We start from the raw sequence: 16,833 nt of genomic DNA on the forward strand, positions 1-16,833 counted from the left end.
CAGCAGTTGCACCATTGCCAGTTGCACGATCACCAGCAGTTGTACCATTTTGGGGTGTACCATCACGTCCTGCAGCACCGTCACGCCCAGTTGCACCATCACCAGTTGCACCATTATACCCCGTTGCACCATCACGTTCAGTTGCTCCATCACGACCTGTTGCACCGTCACATCCAGTTGCACCATCACTAGTTGTACCAACACGTCCTATTGCTTCATCACGCCCTGTTGCACTGTCACGTCCAGCTGCACCTTCATGTCCAGTTGCACCACCACTTCCTGTCGCATCATCAAGAGTTACACCATCACGCCCAGCTACAACATTACACCCTGTTGCACAGCCACGTCCTGTTGCACCATTACCAGTTGCACCACCACGTCCAGCAGCACCATCACCACGCACCTCACCAGTAGCAATACTGTCCTGGGTGACCGGTGTAAATGAGCGTTGCCCCGTTTTTTCTTTGATGATTAACTTGGTGTGTTTCAAGAAGGCAATCTTACCATCAGATCTGGCTTGTTTTAGTAGATGTAATATCCACGTTGAGTACACCGCTTCCCGTTCGATCAGCGAAGTTAAGCAACGTTGGGTCTGGTTAGTACTTGGATGGGTGACCGCCTGGGAACACCAGATGCTGTTGGCATCCCTACATGTCAAGTGGGGTTGGTGGAGGATTAGTGCCCCTCCCTGTAAAACAATTAACTCTAAGCCCTTGACCACCCCGTTTGGGATACATGGCGTCTGGCAATGAATGAATGAACTTATTATTTTTAACCCGTCATGTCCTGACCGATTTCCCACCTCCGATACCCACCAATCCCGATCTATTTTGGACAAAAAATTATTTTGACTAAAACCTCCGCTTTTGTTGAGAAACAGAACAGTGAGGCACCCCGCGTCAGGTATCGTATTCTGTCACTGACGTGTGAGGCTCTCACGTTTTCTATGGTAGGTAATTTTGATAGAAAAAACAAAGAACAAATCTACATTTATAGATTTTGAACTAATAAACAATCATAACGACAATATAATGGTTTTCAATGATATATACAGGAAAAATAAGCATTACTGCTGCTTCTTCTGCTGCATCTGCTTCTTCTTCTTCTTCTTCTTCTTCTGCTGCTGCTGCTGCTGCTGCTGCTGCTTCTGCTGCTTCTTCTTCTGCTGCTGCTGCTTCTTCTGCTGCTGATGCTGATGCTGATGCTTTTTCTTCTTCTTCTGCTGCTGCTGCTGCTGCTGCTGCTTCTTCTTCTTCTTCTTCTTCTGCTGCTGCTTCTTCTTCTGCTGCTGCTGCTTCTTCTGCTGCTGCTTCTTCTTCTGCTGCTACTGCTGCTGCTTCTTCTGCTGCTGCTGCTGCTGCTGCTGCTGCTGCTGCTGCTGCTGCTGCTTCTGCTGCTGCTGCTGCTTCTTCTTCTGCTGCTGCTTCTTCTTCTTCTTCCTCTTCTATTGCTGCTGCTTCTTCTGCTTCTTCTTCTTCTTCTTCTTCTTCTGCTCCTGCTGCTTCTTCTGCTTCTTCTTCTTCTTCTTCTTCTTCTGCTGCTGCTGCTTCTTCTGCTGCTGCTGCTTCTTCTGCTGCTTCTTCTTCTTCTTCTTCTTCTGCTGCTGCTGCTGCTGCTGCTGCTTCTTCTTCTTCTTCTGCTGCTGCTGCTGCTGCTGCTGCTTCTTCTTCTTCTGCTGCTGCTGCTTCTTCAGCTGCTGCTGCTGCTGCTGCTTCTTCTTCTGCTTCTTCTTCTTCTTCTTCTTCTGCTGCTGCTGCTTCTTCTGCTTCTTCTTCTTCTTCTTCTCCTTCTGCTACTGCTGCTTCTTCTTCTTCTTCCTCTTCTATTGCTGCTGCTTCTTCTGCTGTTGCTGCTGCTTCTTCTTCTTCTGCTCCTGCTGCTGCTTCTTCTTCTTCTTCTTCTTCTTCTTCTGCTGCTGCTGCTTCTTCTGCTGCTGCTGCTTCTTCTTCTTCTTCTTCTTCTGCTGCTGCTGCTTCTTCTTCTTCTGCTGCTGCTGCTGCTGCTTCTTCTTCTGCTGCTGCTGCTGCTGCTTCTTCTTCTTCTTCTTCTGCTGCTGCTGCTTCTTCAGCTGCTGCTGCTGCTTCTTCTTCTGCTGCTTCTTCTTCTTCTTCTTCTGCTGCTGCTTCTTCTGCTGCTTGTTCTTCTTCCTCTTCTATTGCTGCTGCTTCTTCTGCTGTTGCTGCTGCTTCTTCTTCTTCTGCTGCTGCTTCTTTTGCTTCTTCTTCTTCTTCTGCTGCTGCTGCTTCTTCTGCTGATGCTGCTTCTTCTCCTGCTTCTTCTTCTTCTGCTGCTGCTGCTCCTGCTTCTTCTTCTTCTTCTTCTTCTTCTGCTGCTACTGCTGCTGCTGCTGCTGCTTCTTCTGCTGCTGCTGCTGCTACTGCTGCTTCTTCTTCTTCTTCTTCTTCTGCTGCTGCTGCTGCTGCTTCTTCTTCTTCTTCTTCTTCTGCTGCTGCTGCTGCTGCTGCTTCTTCTCCTGGTGCTGCTTCTTCTGCCGCTGCTGCTGCTGCTACTGCTGCTGCTTCGTCTGCTGCCGCTGCTGCTGCTGCTGCTGCTGCTTCTTCTGCTGCTGCTGCTTCTTTTTCTTCTTCTTCTGCTGCTGCTGCTGCTGCTGCTTCTTCTGCTGTTGCTTCTTCTTCTTCTGCTTCTTCTTCTTCTTCTTCTTCTGCTGCTGCTGCTGCTGCTGCTGCTGCTGCTTCTGCTTCTTCTTCTTCTTCTTCTTCTTCTGCTCCTGCTTCTTCTTCTTCTTCTTCTTCTTCTTCTTCTTCTTCTGCTGCTGCTGCTGCTGCTTCTTCTGCTGCTGCTGCTTCTTCTGCTTCTTCTTCTTCTTCTGCTGCTGCTGCTCCTGCTTCTTCTTCTTCTTCTTCTTCTGCTGCTGCTGCTGCTGCTTCTTCTGCTGCTGCTGCTTCTTCTTCTGCTGCTGCTGCTGCTGCTTCTTCTGCTGCTGCTGCTGCTGCTTCTTCTGCTGCCTCTGCTGCTGCTGCTTCTTCTGCTGCTGCTGCTGCTTCTGCTGCTGCTGCTTCTTCTTCTTCTGCTGCTGCTGCTGCTGCTTCTTCTTCTTCTTCTGCTGCTGCTGCTGCTTCTTCTGCTGCTTCTGCTGCTGCTGCTTCTTCTTCTTCTGCTGCTGCTTCTTCTTCTGCTGCTTCTTCTTCTGCTGCTGCTGCTTCTTCTTCTTCTTCTGCTGCTGCTGCTGCTTCTTCTTCTTCTTCTGCTGCTGCTGCTTCTTCTTCTTCTTCTTCTTCTTCTGCTGCTGCTGCTGCTTCTTCTGCTGCTGCTGCTTCTGCTGCTGCTGCTGCTGCTGCTGCTGCTGCTGCTGCTGCTTCTTCTTCTGCTGCTGCTTCTGCTTCTTCTGCTGCTGCTGCTGCTGCTGCTTCTTCTTCTTCTGCTGCTGCTGCTTCTTCTGCTGCTTCTTCTTCTTCTGCTGCTGCTGCTTCTTCTGCTGCTTCTGCTGCTGCTTCTTCTTCTTCTTCTGCTGCTGCTTCTGCTGCTGATGCTTCTTCTTCTTCTGCTGCTGCTTCTTCTTCTTCTGCTGCTGCTTCTTCTTCTGCTGCTGCTTCTTCTGCTGCTTCTTCTTCTTCTGCTGATGCTGATGCTTTTTCTTCTTCTGCTGCTGCTGCTTCTGCTGCTGCTTCTTCTGCTGCTGCTTCTTCTTCTTCTGCTGCTGCTGCTTCTTCTTCTTCTGCTGCTGCTGCTGCTTCTTCTTCTTCTGCTGCTGCTGCTTCTTCTGCTGCTGCTGCTGCTGCTTCTTCTTCTGCTGCTGCTGCTGCTGCTTCTTCTGCTTCTTCTTCTTCTTCTTCTTCTGCTGCTGCTGCTGCTTCTTCTGCTTCTTCTTCTTCTTCTTCTTCTTCTGCTGCTGCTGCTTCTTCTTCTTCTTCTGCTGTTGCTGCTGCTTCTTCTTCTTCTTCTGCTGCTGCTTCTTTTGCTTCTTCTTCTTCTTCTTCTTCTGCTGCTGCTGCTGCTGCTTCTGCTGCTGCTGCTTCTTCTGATGCTTCTTCTTCTTCTGCTGCTGCTGCTCCTGCTTCTTCTTCTTCTTCTTCTTCTTCTGCTGCTGCTGCTTCTGCTGCTGCTGCTTCTGCTGCTGCTGCTTCTTCTTCTTCTGCTGCTGCTGCTGCTGCTTCTGCTGCTGCTGCTTCTTCTTCTGCTGCTGCTTCTTCTGCCGCTGCTGCTGCTACTGCTGCTTCTTCTTCTTCTTCTGCTGCTCCTGCTTCTTCTGCTCCTGCTGCTGCTTCTTCTTCTTCTTCTTCTGCTGCTGCTGCTGCTTCTTCTCCTGCTGCTGCTTCTTCTGCCACTGCTGCTGCTGCTACTGCTGCTGCTTCGTCTGCTGCCGCTGCTGCTGCTGCTGCTGCTGCTGCTGCTTCTTCTGCTGCTGCTGCTTCTTTTTCTTCTTCTTCTGCTGCTGCTGCTGCTTCTTCTTTTTCTTCTACTGCTGCTGCTTCTTCTGCTGTTGCTTCTTCTTCTTCTTCTTCTTCTGCTGCTGCTGCTGCTTCTTCTTCTTCTTCTTCTTCTGCTGCTGCTGCTGCTTCTGCTTCTTCTTCTTCTTCTGCTGCTTCTGCTTCTTCTTCTTCTTCTTCTGCTGCTGCTGCTGCTGCTTCTTCTGCTGCTGCTGCTTCTTCTGCTGCTTCTTCTTCTGCTGCTGCTGCTTCTTCTTCTTCTTCTGCTGCTGCTGCTGCTGCTGCTTCTTCTTCTGCTGCAGCTGCTTCTTCTGCCGCTGCTGCTGCTGCTACTGCTGCTGCTTCTTCTGCTGCTGCTGCTGCTTCTTCTGCTGCTGCTGCTTCTGCTTCTGCTGGTGCTGCTGCTTTTTCTTCCTCTGGTGCTGCTGCTGCTGCTTCTTCTTCTTCTGGTGCTGCTGCTGCTGCTGCTGCTGCTGCTGCTGCTCCTTCTTCTTCTGCTGCTGCTTCTTCTTCTTCTGCTGCTGCTTCTTCTTCTTCTTCTTCTACTGCTGCTGCTGCTGCTGCTGCTGCTGCTTCTGCTGCTGGTGTTGCTTCTGCTGCTGCTGCTGCTGCTTCTTCTTCTGCTGCTGCTGCTGCTTCTTCTTCTGCTTCTGCTGCTGCTGCTTCTTCTGCTGCTTCTTCTTCTTCTGCTGCTGCTGCTGCTGCTTCTTCTTCTGCTGCTGCTGCTTCTTCTTCTTCTGCTGCTGCTGCTGCTTCTTCTTCTTCTTCTGCTGCTGCTGCTGCTTCTTCTTCTTCTGCTGCTGCTGCTCCTGCTTCTTCTTCTTCTGCTGCTGCTGCTGCTGCTGCTCCTGCTTCTTCTTCTGCTGCTGCTGCTCCTGCTTCTTCTTCTGCTGTTGCTTCTTCTTCTTCTTCTTCTTCTGCTGCTGCTGCTCCTGCTTCTTCTTCTGCTGCTGCTGCTCCTGCTTCTTCTTCTGCTGTTGCTTCTTCTTCTTCTTCTTCTTCTGCTGCTGCTACTCCTGCTTCTTCTGCTGCTGCTGCTGCTCCTGCTTCTTCTTCTGCTGCTGCTGCTGCTTCTTCTGCTGCTGCTGCTGCATCTGCTGCTGCTTCTTCTGCTGCTGCTGCTGCTTCTTCTTCTGCTGCTGCTTCTTCTTCTTCTGCTGCTGCTGCTGCTGCTTCTTCTGCTGCTGCTGCTGCTGCTGCTGCTTCTTCTGCTGCTGCTGCTGCTTCTTCTTCTGCTGCTGCTGCTGCTTCTTCTGCTGCTGCTTCTGCTGCTGCTTCTTCTGCTGCTTCTTCTGCTTCTTCTTCTTCTTCTGCTGCTGCTGCTGCTGCTGCTTCTTCTGCTGCTGCTGCTGCTTCTTCTTCTGCTGCTGCTGCTGCTTCTTCTTCTTCTTCTGCTGCTGCTGCTGCTGCTGCTTCTTCTTCTTCTGCTGTTGCTGCTGCTGCTGCTTCTGCTGCTGCTGCTGCTGCCGCTGCCGCTGCTGCCGCTTCTTCTGCTGCTGCTGCTTCTTCTTCTTCTTCTTCTTCTGCTGCTGCTGCTGCTGCTGCTGCTGCTTCTTCTTCTTCTTCTGCTGCTGCTCCTGCTTCTGCTAGTGCTGCTGCTTTTTCTTCCTCTGGTGCTGCTGCTGCTGCTTTTTCTTCTTCTTCTGCTGCTGCTGCTGCTTCTTCTTCTTCTGCTGCTGCTGCTGCTGCTTCTTCTGCTGCTGCTGCTTCTTCTGCTGCTGCTGCTTCTTCTGCTGCTCCTGCTGCTTCTGCTGCTGCTTCTTCTGCTGCTGCTGCTTCTTCTTCTTCTTCTTCTGCTGCTGCTGCTGCCGCTTCTTCTGCTGCTTCTTCTTCTTCTTCTACTGCTGCTGCTGGTGCTTCTGCTGCTGCTGCTGCTGCTGCTTCTTCTTCTTCTTCTGCTGCTGCTACTGCTTCTTCTGCTGCTGCTCCTGCTTCTGCTAGTGCTGCTGCTTTTTCTTCCTCTGGTGCTGCTGCTGCTGCTTTTTCTTCTTCTTCTGCTGCTGGTGCTGCTTCTTCTTCTTCTGCTGCTGCTGCTGCTGCTTCTTCTGCTGCTGCTGCTTCTTCTGCTGCTCCTGCTGCTTCTGCTGCTGCTTCTTCTGCTGCTGCTTCTTCTTCTTCTTCTGCTGCTGCTGCTGCTGCTTCTTCTGCTGCTTCTTCTTCTTCTACTGCTGCTGCTGGTGCTTCTGCTGCTGCTGGTGCTTCTGCTGCTGCTGCTGCTGCTGCTTCTTCTTCTTCTGCTGCTGCTGCTACTGCTTCTTCTGCTGCTGCTGCTTCTTCTTCTTCTTCTGCTGCTGTTGCTTCTGCTGCAGCTGCTTCTTCTTCTTCTTCTTCTGCTGCTGCTGCTGCTGCTGCTGCTGCTGCTGCTTCTTCTTCTTCTGCTGCTACTGCTTCTTCTGCTGCTGCTTCTTCTCATGGTGCTGCTTCTTCTGCCGCTGCTGCTGCTTCTTCTGCTGGTGCTGCTGCTTCTTCTGCTGGTGCTGCTGCTTCTTCTGCTGGTGCTGCTGCTTTTCTTCCTCTGGTGCTGCTGCTGCTGCTTCTTCTTCTGGTGCTGCTGCTGCTGCTTCTTCTTCTGCTGCTGCTGCTTCTTCTTCTGCTGCTGCTTCTTCTGCTGCTGCTGCTGCTGCTGCTTCTTCTTCTTCTTCTTCTTCTTCTGCTGCTGCTGCTTCTTCTTCTGCTGCTGCTGCTGCTGCTGCTGCTGCTGCTTCTTCTGCTGCTGCTGCTGCTTCTTCTGCTGCTGCTGCTGCTGCTTCTTCTTCTTCTGCTGCTGCTGCTTCTTCTTCTTCTGCTGCTGCTGCTGCTTCTTCTTCTTCTTCTGCTGCTGCTGCTGCTTCTTCTGCTGCTTCTTCTGCTGCTGCTGCTGCTTCTTCTGCTTCTGCTGCTGCTTCTTCTTCTTCTGCTGCTGCTGCTGCTTCTTCTGCTGCTTCTTCTTCTTCATCTTCTGCTGCTGCTGCTGCTGCTTCTTCTTCTTCTTCTTCTTCTTCTTCTTCTCCTGCTGCTGCTGCTGCTGCTGCTGCTACTGCTTCTTCTGCTGCTACTGCTTCTTCTGCTGCTACTGCTACTTCTGCTGCTTCTTCTTCTTCTTCTTCTGCTGCTGCTGCTGGTGCTTCTGCTGCTGCTGGTGCTTCTGCTGCTGCTGGTGCTTCTGCTGCTGCTGCTGCTGCTGCTGCTGCTGCTGCTGCTTCTTCTTCTTCTGCTGCTGCTGCTGCTGCTTCTGCTGCTGCTGCTTCTTCTTCTTCTTCTGCTGCTGCTGCTTCTGCTGCTGCTGCTTCTGCTGCTGCTGCTTCTTCTGCTGCTGCTGCTTCTTCTTCTGCTGCTGCTTCTGCTGCTGCTGCTTCTGCTGCTTCTTCTTCTGCTGCTGCTTCTTCTGCCGCTGCTTCTTCTGCCGCTGCTGCTACTGCTGCTGCTGCTACTGCTGCTTCTTCTTCTTCTTCTTCTTCTTCTGCTGCTGCTGCTGCTGCTGCTGCTGCTGCTGCTGCTGCTGCTGCTGCTGCTGCTGCTGCTTCTTCTTCTTCTTCTTCTTCTGCTGCTGCTGCTGCTGCTGCTTCTTCTGCTGCTTCTTCTTCTTCTGCTGCTGCTGCTGCTGCTGCTGCCGCTGCCGCTGCTGCTGCCGAGAATGCGGGACCTAAGCTCTATACGAGCCCTAAGTTTTCGAGAATACGGGACCTTAGCTCTAAACGGACCCTAAGCTCTCGAGAATATGGGACCTCAGCTCTACACGGTCCCTAAGCTTTCGAGAATACGGGACCTAAGCTCTACACGGACCCTAAGCCCTCGAGAATACGGTCCCTAAGGTCTACACGGTCCCTAAGCTCTTGAGAATACGGACCCTAAGCTCTCGAGAATATGGGACCTAAGCTCTCGAGAATACTGGACCTAAGCTCTCGAGAATACGGGACATAGGCTAAGCTCTAACGTCTTTGATCACTTGATTACCAGAACATTAATTATATCACTCACCCTTGCCGTGCAGATCAGCGATGGGTCCTCAGACACACTGGGCAAGGGCAACCCAAGGTCCTCGATGCATGGCCGCCAGATCATTCATTCCATCACTCACTCACCCTTGCCGTGCAGACCAGCGATGCGTCCTCAGACACATTGGGCAAGGGCAACCGAAAGTCCTCGATGCATGGCCTCCAGATCATTCAGCACTCACTCACCCTTGTCGTGCAGTCCAGTGATGGGTCCTCAGACACACTGTATTGTCTTCATTATCGATGGTCCTCGAGGATTTGTTGGCAGTTCCCTGAATCACCGTGCTATTCGCACTGGCAGACTTACTCGGTTGTGGAGAGGTTTTTGTACTAATACTTCGATGATAGTTCGACGGATGTTGTGGGAATGCGCCAGGACAAGTGAGATGTTATATGGCTGCTCTGTGGCTGCTGGTATGGAATGATTGTGGACACCTCTTTGAATGGTTTGCTCTTGTATTTATTAAGAGAAGGAGATGTTGCTGCTTGGGCTGCTGGAGACCGAATGACTGTGGACACTTGTCTGAGGTATTTATATACTGGTACTTCTTTGAAGACGAAAATGTTGCTGCTACAGTGTCTCATGAGGTGATGGCCTGGACTCCGGCGAGAAGCATCTTGGGGAGGAGTGTCTTGAGGGTCAGAGATACCCTGCCGGGTCATTGCTCTATGACTTGGCCCACACTTGCTTGTGAGGTGTGATGGGAAGAAAACATCGCAAGTTCTGTACCCCAACCACTTCCTCGCCAGATTACCTCATATACTCTATGTGTGCGCATGTGCTTCTTTCCACTACCAAAAGCAAAGCTAACTAGCCCAACACATCTGCCGCCACGCATCACTTATAGGCAGTCTGGAATATCACGACCTGTTGTTGTTACTGTTCATTAGTGCAGCTTTAATGTTATATAGGAACTGATTGTATTTTTTATTAACTCTTACACAATGAGGGCCACTCATAAGGTAATTAAAATCGTTTAGCAAAAGCAAGAACACAATAGTTAAGACTTCTGACGTTCTGAAATAGTCACTGGAGACTTTTTAACCATTCGACGAAGAGAGGCCACACATCTGAAGTGAATAGAAAGGCTTTGAGGCAGCAGGAATGAAGGGGTTGACGTTTGTTTCATTAAATGATTAATTTTTAACCTCAGATGACAAGGGGCTAGCCTGACCTGAAAAACTTTACTGAAAATAGCAAGAATGTAAAGGTTACTATTTCTGCCGCCATTAAAAAGCTGTGTTCGCAATCAGTTTCCCTTTAATCCTTACAGAAGTGGAACTTATTGTAGTTATGAGAGTGGTGATGATTTTAGTGGTAGTTGTGGTAGCAGTAAGGATGGTTATGGTAATTTGTGGTAGCAATGATTATGACAGTGATAGCTGCGGTAGTTATTAGATGACGGTACTAGTTGCAAGGTCATGACTTTCATGAATAGTTAGTGCGATAATAGTGACTAACTTGATAGTGTTAACTTACTCTTGATAGTGATGATTATGGCAGATAAGTATGATAGTGTTGACAGTGATAATGATGTCAGTAATGATTTTGATGGTAGTGATAGCAGTGGTAGTAATGATTACCACGCACGTGGGTTGTAGTGGTGGAATCGTAATTATGGTAATAATGAATATGATGACTGTCATAGTAAAGTAGTGATGCTTATGATAATGGTTGTTGTTGTGGTAGTGATGATTAAGATGATAATGGTAACTGACACCATGGTAATGGTAGTTGCAGTTGTGGTAATGGTACTTGCAGCAGTAGATGCTGGTAGGGGTGACATTGATCATAATGGTGGCTATAGGAAGGATGACGATAACCGTATCTGTAGTGATGATGTTCTGTTAATAGTATTATTGAGGATGATGGTAGTTGTTGTCTTACAAGTATTGATAATGTTGGTCATTGGTGTGTTAATAGTAGTGATGATGATGATGGTAGCTGGTTTAATGATGATGATGATGATGGTAGTTGGTGTGCTAATAGTAAAAATGATGATGGTAGTTGGTGTGTTAATGGTAATGATGATGGTGGTAGTTGGAGTGTTAATAGTAATGATGATGGTGATGGTAGTTGATGTGTTAATAGTAGTGATGATGGTAGTTCATGTGTTAATAGTAGTGATGATGATGGTAGTTGGTGTGTTAATAGTAGTGATGATGGTGATGGTAGTTGGTGTCTTAATAGTAATGATGATGATGGTAGTTGGTGTGTTAATAGTATGATGATGATGGTAGTTAATGTATTAATAGTAATGATGATGATTGTAGTTGGTGTTAATAATGATGATGATGATGGTAGTTGGTGTGTTAATAGTAATGATGATGATGGTGTGTTAATAGTAATGATGATGATGGTAGTTGGTGTGTTAATAGTAATGATGATGATGGTAGTTGGTGTGTTAATAGTAATGATCATGAAGGTAGTTGGTGTGTTAATAGTAATGATCGTGATGGTAGTTGGTGTGTTAATAGTAATGATGATGATGGTAGTTGGTGTGTTAATAGTAATGGTGATGATGGTAGTTGGTGTGTTAATAGTAATGATGGTGATGGTAATTGGTGTGTTAATAGTAATGATGGTGATGGTAATTGGTGTGTTAATAGTAATGATGATGATGGTAGTTGGTGTGTTAATAGTAATGATGGTGATGGTAATTGGTGTGTTAATAGTAATGATGGTGATGGTAATTGGTGTGTTAATAGTAATGATGGTGATGGTAATTGGTGTGTTAATAGTAATGATGGTGATGGTAGTTGGTGTGTTAATAGTAATGGTGATGATGGTAGTTGGTGTGTTAATAGTAATGGTGATGATGGTAGTTGGTGTGTTAATAGCAATGACAAGTGCTCGTGGGCCCTTCGGGCCCCTCGCACTTGCTCCTGTGGAGGGCTCTCGTGCAGCTATGATTTATTTTAGTTATAGCTGTGAGCAAAAAATTCTACGGAGATCCTATGCCGGGCGCCGAGAGCAGCTTTTTTTGGTCAAAATGTGATCGCTCATTAAATATAGTATAAGTTTTTCAATCGTGATGGGACCAAGTTTTTTCACATCAGCGAATTCTTAGCGATTTTTGTGCTAGTTTTGGTGCGATTTGAATGTGTAGTTTCGGCTGCCCAAAATACACACACACACACACACACACACACACACACACACACACACACACACACACACACACACATACACACACACACACACACACCTACTGCTATATTGTATTAGATGATGAAGGTAGTTGATGTGTTATTAGAAATGATGATGATGGTAGTTGGTGTGTTAATAATGATGATGATGATGGTAGTTGGTGTGTTAATAGTAATGATGATGATGGTAGTTGGTGTGTTAATAGTAATGATGATGATGGTAGTTGGTGTGTTAATAGTAATGATGATGATGATGGCAGTTGATGTGTTAATAGTAATGGTGATGATGGCGGTAGTTCGTGTGCCAATAGTAATGATGATGATGGTAGCTGGTGTGTTAATAGTACTGATGATGATGGTAGTTGGTGTATTAATAGTAATGATGATGATGGTAGTTCATGTGCCAATAGTAATGATGATGGTAGCTGGTGTGTTAATAGTAATGATGATGATGGTAGTTGGTGTATTAATAGTAATGATGATGATGGTAGTTGGTGTGTTAATAGTAATGATGATGATGGTAGTTAATGTATTAATATTAATGATGATGCTTGTAGTTGGTGTTAATAATGATAATGATGATGGTAGTTGGTGTGTTAATAGTAATGATGATGATGGTAGTTGGTGTGTTAATAGTAATGATGATGGTAGTTGGTGTGTTAATAGTAATGATGATGATGGTAGTTGGTGTGTTAATAGTAATGATGATGATGGTAGTTGGTGTGTTAATAGTAATGATGAGGATGGTAGTTGGTGTGTTAATAGTACTTGAGATGATGGTAGTTGGTGTGTTAATAGTAATGATGATGATGGTAGTTGGTGTGTTAATAGTAATGATGATGATGGTAGTTGGTGTGTTAATAGTAATGATGATGATGGTAGTTGGTGTGTTAATAGTAATGATGATGATGGTAGTTGGTGTGTTAATAGTAATGATGATGATGGTAGTTGGTGTGTTAATAGTAATGATGATGATGGTAGTTGGTGTGTTAATAGTAATGATGATGATGGTAGTTGGTGTGTTAATAGTAATGATGATGATGGTAGTTGGTGTGTTAATAGTAATGATGATGATGGTAGTTGGTGTGTTAATAGTAATGATGATGATGATGGTTGGTGTGTTAATAGTAATGATGATGATGATAGTTGGTGTGTTAATAATGATGATGATGATGGTAGTTGGTGTGTTAATAGTAATGATGATGGTAGTTGGTGTGTTAGTATTGCTAAATAATGAGGCAATACTTCCTTAGTCCTTAACATTGTCAAGATGATGTAGTGGAACTGTTCACTGCTGCTTCCATTATGTTTGTAGGTATATGTATAATATTGTGCCTGTTGTGACTTACATTGCATGCAGGGTCACATGCAGTTGATTACGATATGCATCATAGTTCAGTATTTTATCAGTACAACACTTGCTAATATGAATGTGGGTTAAAGATCAAAAGGTTGATATGAGAATGCCCTAAACCAAAGTAAACAACAGATCTAGTTGGTTGTAACAAAGGGATTATTTCGAAAAAAAAAAAAATTACAATGGTCGACTTTATGATAAGTCTCAGGTTCCTGTGAATCACTCCCAACTAAATAAAAACTTCCACCCATAAATAAAATCTGTTGGCGTTAGTTCGAATAGGGTACTAGAGTTATCCGATCATGAGAGGGTTTTTGATGACAGTGATCCTATTACTCTTAGAGTCGATTAAAATAATCTGATATTTTGCCTGTAACAGTAGAATTTGCCCGACCATTAGGAGACTAAAGAAAGCTAGTAGGGTAAAAAAAAAAAAAAAAATGCTCCCTTTCAAATCATTCGTTAATTGTTTCATCTGATGACAGCAAGAAATTACAAGAAATAGCACGCCGTATTGAGATTTTATGATAACGTAGGAGTAGGAATATTATATTATGGCTACTGTAAACGAAGAGGTACAACAAGAATAGGAGTAAGAAATACTGAGAGCAGATTAGGATGAAGTGAAGGTTTGCGTCTGGAAAAGAATATTTTAGAACATGCAGTGTGCATGAAGGTGGATGACGATGAGGCAATGTAAGGCAGGTGATGTAGTACTGAGTGAGAAATAATGTGCTGTAATCTCCCCACTCTTCCCATTCTATTCTTTCCCCTTCCTCCCCTCCCTCCATCCCTCTCCCCATCCCTCCTCATACCTGCAGTAACTCCACCACCGAACAGTAGCGATTAATACATTGTCAGGGACTGCACGAAAAAACAATGAAACTATCTGCCTTTAAAGCTGCTCCTATATGCAAGCCGCGTGTAAGGCGGTCTTTCATAATCGTTTGCCCCTGAGGGTTCCAGGCTTTTGTTTCAGGGTTGTTCAGTGTTGCGGAAGTTAATCACTAGTGATGGCAGTTCACCGGGGTTGGGTTTGGATGCGAGAGAGATTGAAAAGGTTATGGGATGGCTTGTACACTGTAATAAGGAGTACGTGTGTGTGTGGGGGGGGGGTCCTGCTGCCGTTATCTTCTTTCCTTGTGTATTTTCTCCTCCTTCTCCTCGTCATCATGGTCGTCGTCGTCGCCGTGGTCACAATCACCACCACCACCTACAGATTCTCAGTTGTCCTTCTTCCCTGTTTCCAATCTCCCCATAATCCATCCCTGCCATCATTCATAAGTCACCTACCCCATCCCCGCCTTATCCACACCTGTCCCTGTCCTACCAAGTCATACTCCCTCTTCCGTTTATTCTCAACCCATAGAGGTAGGAGTAGGTAGAGGCGGCATAAGGGATTAACCAAGGGTAGGTCAGTGAAGCCGACAGACCTGACTCGACCAACATGGCGGCGACCCCTTTGACAGCTGTCTGACTTGGTTCTGCTGACCAGGCGCGAGTGTTTTCTTAGTTGCAAACAGAAAAAAATATGTATTATCTTTATTTATTTATTTATCTATATTTGCATACTAACCTAAAAGGATATAGAAACAACCGTTTATACATTTGAGACTTTATATGGCAACAAATTATTTACTCATGCTATATTCATAAACCACTAAACAGTACTACCTTATTCATAGCAGTCCTACTCTTGACATTTTTTAAGGCAATATTTCTTGCTGTAAAGTGCTTTCCTGCATAGGAATACCGCACTTGTAAATATGTCTCTGCGACTGCTTTGATAAGTAAGACAAGGTGGTTGTGCAGAGGGTCACTGGCAGACATATGACTTTCTAAAGTGGTGAAGATAAGTTTGTCTTGTAATGTGGATAAAACCTCAAGAACAGCCATAGAGGTAGAAGTGCACAGCAATCTTCTTCAAGTCAGGTAGGTGTTGCCGTGACCTCTTGACTTGACCAATATGGCCGTTTGACAGTTCTCTGGCTTCACCGGAGCCTTCTCACGCCGCCTCTACCCTAATCCTACCTCTATGTCTCAACCACTTGCCTTCTTCCCCCACCTCCTCTCCAGCAGATCCCGTCATCCAGGGCAAAGCGGTAAGCGGTAACTATATATGGTCAAAACATCGGCTTGTCTCACAGGAGCTTAGCTCGCTGATGGCCACGTCCCCTCCCTCACCTCACGCCACCCACTAACCACCACCACATATTTCGCAGCCGTAACCCCTCACCCAGACGATGGATTTTTATTTTTTCTTTATTCTTGCTTCGACCAAACGATTTTAACTTAGAAACGAAGCCGGAAAGAATCTTAATTCTGGTGGGATCAGTAAATGCTATATCAAATCCCTTCTGTTCAAAAAGTTTCTCTTACATTACACATTATCTTGGGAACGAAGTATAAGACGTCCTGGAATTAAAGTGTTCATAGTATTGGCTCTCTGGCAGCTGCACGGCTTATGTTTACGGTGATGGGTGGGGTGTGAAGGTCGTGGGTGGAGTAGGTGGGTGTGGGTGGTGGATGGAACGAGAGGAAGACTTAGATGGTGCAGGTGATGTTAGGGTGGATGTGGGCTGAAGTCTTGGGAGAAAGAGAGAGAGAGAGAGAGAGAGACTGTGTGTGTGTGTGTGTGTGTGTGTGTGACAGCAGGTGTAGTGCATAAAACTCCAATTATGGATCCATCAATTTGTGTGTGTAAGTGATAGTGGAGTTAACAGGTTGGGCTTACATATTAGGCAGCGCGACAGTTATCCTCGTGTCCGGGGGGGGGGGGACGATTTTTTGCGACATGCGGAAATGCAGTAAAATATTTATAGAAAAGAATAAATGCAGGTATTAACATGCAACAGATAGTCATCTCTCTCTCTCTCGCGCACACACACACACACACACACACACACACACACACACACACACAAAGATCTGAGGCGACGTATAACGGAGGTTTATTTAAGAGAGAACTGCTATAGATGTGTTCTGAATGCTGGCTAACCCCCTACTGAACTCTCAGCGAGCAGCGGGCGTGGGAACCTTAGCTTAACTCAGCAGTTTAAAGGACTTTGCTGATTGACACAAACTGTACTGGTTACATATATATATAGGTTTAGGTGTTGTGAAGTATGGTTATATGAGTACAATAATATAGTATGGGCACACACACACACACACACACACACACACACACACACACACACACACACACACACACACCAATGCACATCAATTCATTCACTCACACTTAAATACTATTATATTATCTCTAAGTCCTGTAACACTTTAACATCCATAATTTTTTCACCAGTCTGCAACCTCCAGCTTATGTACATCATCTCCAGATGTTGTGGTGCAAGAGGACTCTGATGATACCCAAAATTACCAATACAGGTCGTGGTGTCCAAAAAAGATAACAGTTAATCTGAATATTATATGACAACAGCGCTGACTAGGAAATGTCAAAAGCATGCAATACAATACATTCCCATGAAAGTAAACCTGCCATGGTGGGGTGGAATCATTAGACATTTTGCGATGGCCAGCGTCTGTGGTGCTGGATCGTCTAGCGTGAAGTGTAGACCGGTACTTTTTGGATGGACACTGTGGCCCTGGTGGTTATGGAGTGGCCAGTGGATGGACACTGTGGCCCTGGTGGTTATGGAGAGGCCAGTGGATGGACACTGTGGCCTTGGTGGTTATGGAGTGACCAATGGATGGACATTGTGGCCCTGGTGGTTGTGGAGTGGCAGGAGGATGGACACCGTGGCCCTGGTGGATATGGAGTAGCCAGTGGATGGACATTGTGGCCCTGGTGGAGAATTTGTACCTCGAAAAAGTGGCCTGGAAGGGAGAGGAGATTTACTTACAATGACATACTTGATCTTGCAACCCTAAGCAGGTTTGTTCAACTTACGAGAAACCCTTGACAGCGAAGAGTATTTAAGTTTGTTTTAACTTTAGAACC

General features: G+C 46.3%; 1 pseudogene; it reads left to right on the forward strand.

The window, feature by feature from the left end:
* Positions 1–525: 525 nt before the first annotated feature.
* On the forward strand, positions 526–644 carry LOC145405515 (5S ribosomal RNA; annotated as a pseudogene).
* Positions 645–16,833: the final 16,189 nt, after the last annotated feature.

Source organism: Coenobita brevimanus, chromosome 7 (genome assembly GCF_032717465.1).
Source record: "Coenobita brevimanus isolate Jiangsu-jjx chromosome 7, ASM3271746v2, whole genome shotgun sequence".
Lineage (NCBI taxonomy): Eukaryota > Metazoa > Arthropoda > Malacostraca > Decapoda > Coenobitidae > Coenobita > Coenobita brevimanus.